This window comes from Balaenoptera physalus (genome assembly GCF_965194825.1).
Source record: "Balaenoptera physalus genome assembly, chromosome: 2".
Classification (NCBI taxonomy): domain Eukaryota; kingdom Metazoa; phylum Chordata; class Mammalia; order Artiodactyla; family Balaenopteridae; genus Balaenoptera; species Balaenoptera physalus.
The window spans coordinates 83,650,687-83,656,686 of NC_138883.1; the positions used below are offsets into that span (position 1 = coordinate 83,650,687).

Here is a 6,000-nt window from a genome sequence, read left to right on the forward strand (position 1 = left end):
TAATAGATTTGATTACATAACATTTAATGCTCTTGAGTATCAAACCAAAAAAAGAACTCTAAATTAAATTAAAAGGTACATGAGAAAATGGAGAAAATATATGCAATACAGATAATATACAAAAGGTTAATACACTTACACATTTAAAGAGCTCTTACCAATCAACAAGGGAAAGAAACATTCCAATAGAAAACTGGCTAGGGGCATAGACAAGGAAGGAAAGAAGGAGGAAGGAAGTCAACACCTTGTTTAAAAAAACAAGTCCAATTTCTCTAATTAGAGAAATATACAGAGGGGGACCTGAAAGATGATCACAAGTCAAAGAAGTAACAGTGGTAGATTCTGGGTTGGTAGGTTCATGGATGTTCTTGTGTCTTTTTTCACCTTTTGCTTCTCTGTATTTTCTGGTTTTCTATTAATCTTAAATTCATAATTAAAGGATTTACTTACTGAAGAAAATTTTCTGGAATATATTAAAGTATACTCGAAAATAAATAAAAATCACCCAATATTCACCACCCTGAGCTAAACATTGCTGGCACATTTCTTTTCCATTTTTGCTTTTTATGTCTTTTCAACAAAGTTAGATTCATATATTTCTCACTTAACATTACACGATAAACATTTTCTTGTTACATTACAGATACTTCTAAAATAGAATATTATTTACTTCTTGATATTCCATTAAATACATGGATATATGACCAGATTCTAAATTGTAACAAATCACTACTAAGACATACCAGCTTTTCATAACATTCATTTCAAGCAAGATTAATTTAAACTTTTTCAGAGAAATGCAACCACCATGAATGGTTTAAAACCAAAATGGGGACACGTGGCTGCTGTAATCTGATGTTTTTAGATAAATGAAAGAATCAAAAGAAAATGAATCCTCCTCTGTTTAGTAATAACAAATAGCCAGCCTTTTTAAAAAGTAGAATTACACTTATTTTCATGATTTTAATATCTAAAAATTACTTATGGTAGTTTTTTTTTTTTACTTTCTGTACTTGTTTATTATGTAAGAAATACTTGCCCTTGAGAGGGGAAACAAATCAAATAATACAGAAGAATGTAAAAGTTTTTCAAGTCAAAATTACCCTCACCCCAAGAAAGATTTTTGTAGGTCTCACTTTTTTAGGCATATGCAAACTTTCTATCCTTTACCTCCCTATTCCTCCCCAACACAAACACACACAAATGGCATGGTGCTTCGCAACTTGCTTTTTTACACAATGTATTTCAAAGATTTTTCTATACCACCACATACAGATACACCTCATGCTTTCAAACGATGGCATAGTATTTCATTGCATAGATGTAGCATTTTTTTGATCAGCTCACTTAGGTTGTATACGGAAGATTTGTTATTAAAAGACAATACAAAAGTTTAGTCAAAATTGATCATAGGCCTAAAATAGAAAATTAAAACTATAAAATTTCTATAAAATATGTGTGACTGTGGGCTAGCAAAGATGTCTTAGATACAACATCAAAAGTATGATTCATAAAAGAAAATACTGATAAATTGGAATGCATCAAAATTTTAAACTTCCACTCTTCAAAAGACACAGTTGAAAAGGAAAACACAGGCCAAATATTGGGAGAAAATATTTGCAAAACACACAGCTGACAAAGGATTTATATCCAGAATATATAAAGAAGTATCAAGACTCAATAATAAGAAAGATTGGAGCAGACTCATCACCAAAGATGTATGGATGGCAAACTAGCACCAGAAGATGTTCAACATCATTAGTCGTTGGAGAAATTTAAAAGCACAATGAGATACTGCTACACATTCAAATGTGAAAATTATTTTTTTAAAAAACTAGCAATACCAAGCGCTGACAAAGTTGGAGTAACTGGAACTTTCATATATTGCCGATGAGAATGCAAAATGGGACAGCCGTGTTGCAAAACTGCCTGGCACTTTCTTGCAATGTTAAACATACACTTACCATACGAGTCCACAATCTCACTCTGGATATTCACCCAAGAAATGAACATTTATATTCACACAAAAACCTGGACATATAGCAGCTACATTAATAACTGCCAAAAACTGGGAACAATCCAAATGTCTCTCAACTAGACAATGGATAAGCAACTGTGGTACATCTATACAATGGAATGTTACTCAGCAATATAAGGGAACAAATTACTGATACAAAACATAGACAAATCTCAACTGCATAATGCTAAGTTGAAAGAAGCCAGATTCAAAAGGCTCCATAGTATTTGTTTCCAATTATATGACTTCTAGAATAGACAAAACTATAGGGACAGAAAATTGATGACCATTACCAGGGCTGGGGGTAGGGAAGGGTTAACTACAAAAACAGTACTAGGGGATTTCAGGGGGAATGATGCAACTGTTGTGTATCCTGATTGTGATGGTAATTATATATATAATTATGCATTTGTCAAAGCTCATAGAACTGTAATATTAAAAGGGTAAATTTTACTGTATGTAAAGAATACCTCAATTTTAAGGTAACCTCTTTGTACAAATTTTTGCTTAGTTATGTTTACATGCCCAGAAGATAAATTAGAATTTCTTAGTGAAAAAAAATAGAGTTGCCATATGATCCAGCAAGCCCGCTCCTGGGCATATACCCAGACAAAACTATAATTCAAAAAGATACATGCACCTCTATGTTCATAGCAGCACTATTTACAATAGCCAAGACATGGAAACAACCTAGATGAATGGATAAAGATGATGTGGTACATATATACAATGGAATACTACTCAGCCATTAAAAAGAATGAAATAATGCCATTTGCAGCAACATGGATGGACCCAGAAATTATCTTACTAAGTGAAGTCAGAAAGAGAAAGACCATATATCACCTATATGTGGAATCTAAAATACAACACAAAAGAACGTATCTACAAAACAGAGACTCACAGACATAAAAAACTGACTTGCGGTTGCCAAATGGGAAGGGGAGATAGGGGAGGGAAGGAATGGGAGTTTGGAATTAACAGAGGCAAACTATTATACATAGGATGGATAAACAACATCCTACTGTATAGCACAGGGAACTATATTCGATATCCTGTGACAAACCATAATGGAAAAGAATACAGAAAAGAATATAGATATACACGTATAACTGGGTCACTTTGCCATGCAGAAAAAATTAACACAACACTGTAAATCAACTATATTTCAATAAAATTTTTTTTTAATTGCTGAGTCAAAGAACACTGTCTTTCAAATTTTGGTAGTCTGCCAACTGTCCTCCAAAAAGGTTGTACCAAACTACATTACTAACAACAGGGTACGCTGAGATGAAAGTGCCTGTTTCCCCACCTGGGCCAATCTGGTCATGTCAAAGCTTTTCATCTTTGTCAATCTGAGAAGTGTCAAAAGTATCTGTGAGTGTGATCTACATTTCTTTAATTATGAGAGAAGTTGAGTCTCTAGTCAAATGTTTACTGCCCACCTTTTATTTTTTCTGTGAAACGCCTATTTGCATCGTTTGTCACTTAAATGGCGGGTGATTAATTTGTAATACAAGTTCTAGATCTTAGGGGCTAGAAGGACAGTGAGAGTCCTTGGTACTTGGTCTTACGGTCAGGAACGTTTACCGCCGTGTCCAGGAAATCCTGGCGACACACAGCCTTCAAGGAGACGGAAGCCTCTCCGGGGTCAGACCTATGTCTCTCTCCCAGGCCTGGCCAGCCTCTGCTGAGCCCGCCGCCCTGCTTGAGCCCGCCCTCTTATTGGCCCTGCCCCCTCTCCGGGCCCAGCACCCTGACACGATTCCGCCCCGCCCTCTCATTGGCTTGTCGCGCGGCGATAACAGTCCGCTCCTAACCTGTGCGGTCCCTCACCTTCCGGGCGGAAACTGCGAGCTAGTGTCCAGTCGTCAGAGCATTGACACTCTCAGCGTCACCCACTGTCCCCCAAAGGGGAGGGGTCTTTCCCGCCACCGCAGCTTCTCTGGAGGGGGAAGAAGCCGCGGGTCAGAAGCCTTCCTGCCTCCCGGAACGCCGTTCCCTTGGCAACCAGAAGCACGACGCTGCCAGTCTCGCGATAGGGGAAAAGGGCTATACCATCCAGAAACGAGACGTGGGGGCCCAAGAGCAGCAGAGGACCCAACTGTCGGAACCCGGAGACCTCGGGTATCTCTGCTGTCTCCTCCGTCTTCCCGACGGAGGGTGGAGAGTGTGGAATGGTTTGTTCGTATTTAGGTTGAACTTGGAAAGAGGATGTCTGGATGCTTGTATGGCTCTGTCCTTCACTATTAATACGATGCCCTGCAGGTCCGCTAATCCTCTCTGACCTCAGTTTCCTCCTCCGTAAAATGGGGTAATAACAATTGCTTCCTCACAACACTGTTGTGCAGCTCAAAAACATAATGCTATGTGAAGTTCTTAGTAAATGTTGGATGCCATGTAAATAAAAAATAGTAGTTTTGCCCAGATTGGGCTACAGTCCAAAAAAGGTAATAATTGCTATTTGCGCTTGCTTTCTTTTGTGGTTTTTGTAATTCTCAGCGCGTGAAGACTATTTCCCTGGGTCCCTGAATTGATTTTCTTCATCCCCAGTAACATCAAATGTCTGCTTCTTCCACCCGGAACAGAACCTTACAGTTTACAAGGCATTTTCACATACATGGACCCTGTAGCCTCATTGTTTTAGGCGGTAAGATGTGTATTCTTTAAGTGTTTTTCAGCAGAGCAAATAGACAAGGTTAAGTGAGTTGCTCAAAGAACCACAGCTACAATCTCCGTCAGTGGTGGGTGTAAAAACCTAGCTGTAAATGCCATCCATATACTGCTAAATCCTGCCTTTCTATCTCCAGCTCTGAACTCCACACTCTTTTATCTAACTATGTGACATGTTCACTTAGACATCTCCACTTCAATGTAAGAAGCACCTTAAACTTCAGATGCCAAAAAACAAACTTCTCCACAGTCCCCCCTACACCCCATCTTCTTATACATCTTAGTAAATGGTAACTGCATCCTGCCTGCCAGTCTCAGGCCAAAAACCTTGAAGTCATCCTCAATTCCTCTTCCTCTCACACTTTACAATCAGTTTATTATAAATCCTATCAGCTCTACATTCAAAATATATCCAGAATACAACCACTTCTCACCACCATCCATGCTTCCATTAAGGTCTGCACTGACATCATCTCTTGCCCGGATTTTTGCAATAATCCCCTAACTGTTGACTTACTTGGCCCTACTACTTTCAATCAGCAACCTGAATGATGCTTTCAAAACCTAAGTCAAACAATGCCACTCGGGACTTCCCTGGTGGCACAGTTGTTAAGAATCTGCCTGCCAATGCAGGGGACACGGGTTCGAGCCCTGGTCCGGGAAGATCCCACATGCTGCGGAGCAACTAAGCCCGTGTGCCACAACTACTGAGCCCACGTGCCGCAACTACTGAAGCTCACGCACCCAGAGCCCGTGCTCCGCAACAAGAGAAGCCACTGCAAGGAGAAGCCAGCGCACCGCAACGAAGGGTAGCCCCCGCTCGCCACAACTAGAGAAAGCCCGCGTGCAGCAACAAAGACTCAACGCAGCCAAAAATAAAATAAATAAATATTTTTTAAAAAAATGCCACTCCTCTGCTCAGGACTCTCCATGACTTCCCATTTCATGCAGAATCCTTACAATGCCCACAGGTCCTCAATAACCGGACCCTCCGTTTTCTTCCAGACCTCCAGTCCTACCACCCTCTCCCTGGCAAACTTTGCTGCAGCCTCACTGTCCTCCTTTTTTAAGTTTTTTTTTTTTTAATTTAATTTTATTTATTTATTTTTGGCTGTGTTGGGTCTTGTTTCTGTGTGAGGGCTTTCTCTAGTTGCGGCGAGTGGGGGCCACTCTTCATTGCGGTGCGCAGGCCTCTCACTATCGCGGCCTCTCTTGTTGCGAAGCACACACTCCAGACGCACAGGCTCAGTAATTGTGGCTCAAGGGCCTCGTTGCTACACGGCATGTGGGATCTTCCCAGACCGGGGCTCGAA

The 6,000-nt window shown here is 40.0% G+C and overlaps 1 protein-coding gene across 10 annotated transcripts in view; it reads right to left on the reverse strand.

The window, feature by feature from the left end:
- FSIP1 (fibrous sheath interacting protein 1) overlaps positions 1-5,745 on the reverse strand; it is a 210,588-nt gene extending 204,843 nt beyond the window's left edge. For 8 of the 10 annotated variants that reach the window (XR_014257859.1, XM_082443074.1, XM_082443073.1 and 5 more), the window contains exon 1: positions 3,851-5,745. The gene's annotated coding sequence lies outside the window, so the exon portion shown is untranslated. Of the gene's footprint in view, positions 1-3,459; positions 3,787-3,834 lie in introns of those variants that run through there. The other 2 variants (XM_082443070.1, XM_082443071.1) reach the window with 2 other exon arrangements.
- Positions 5,746-6,000: the final 255 nt, after the last annotated feature.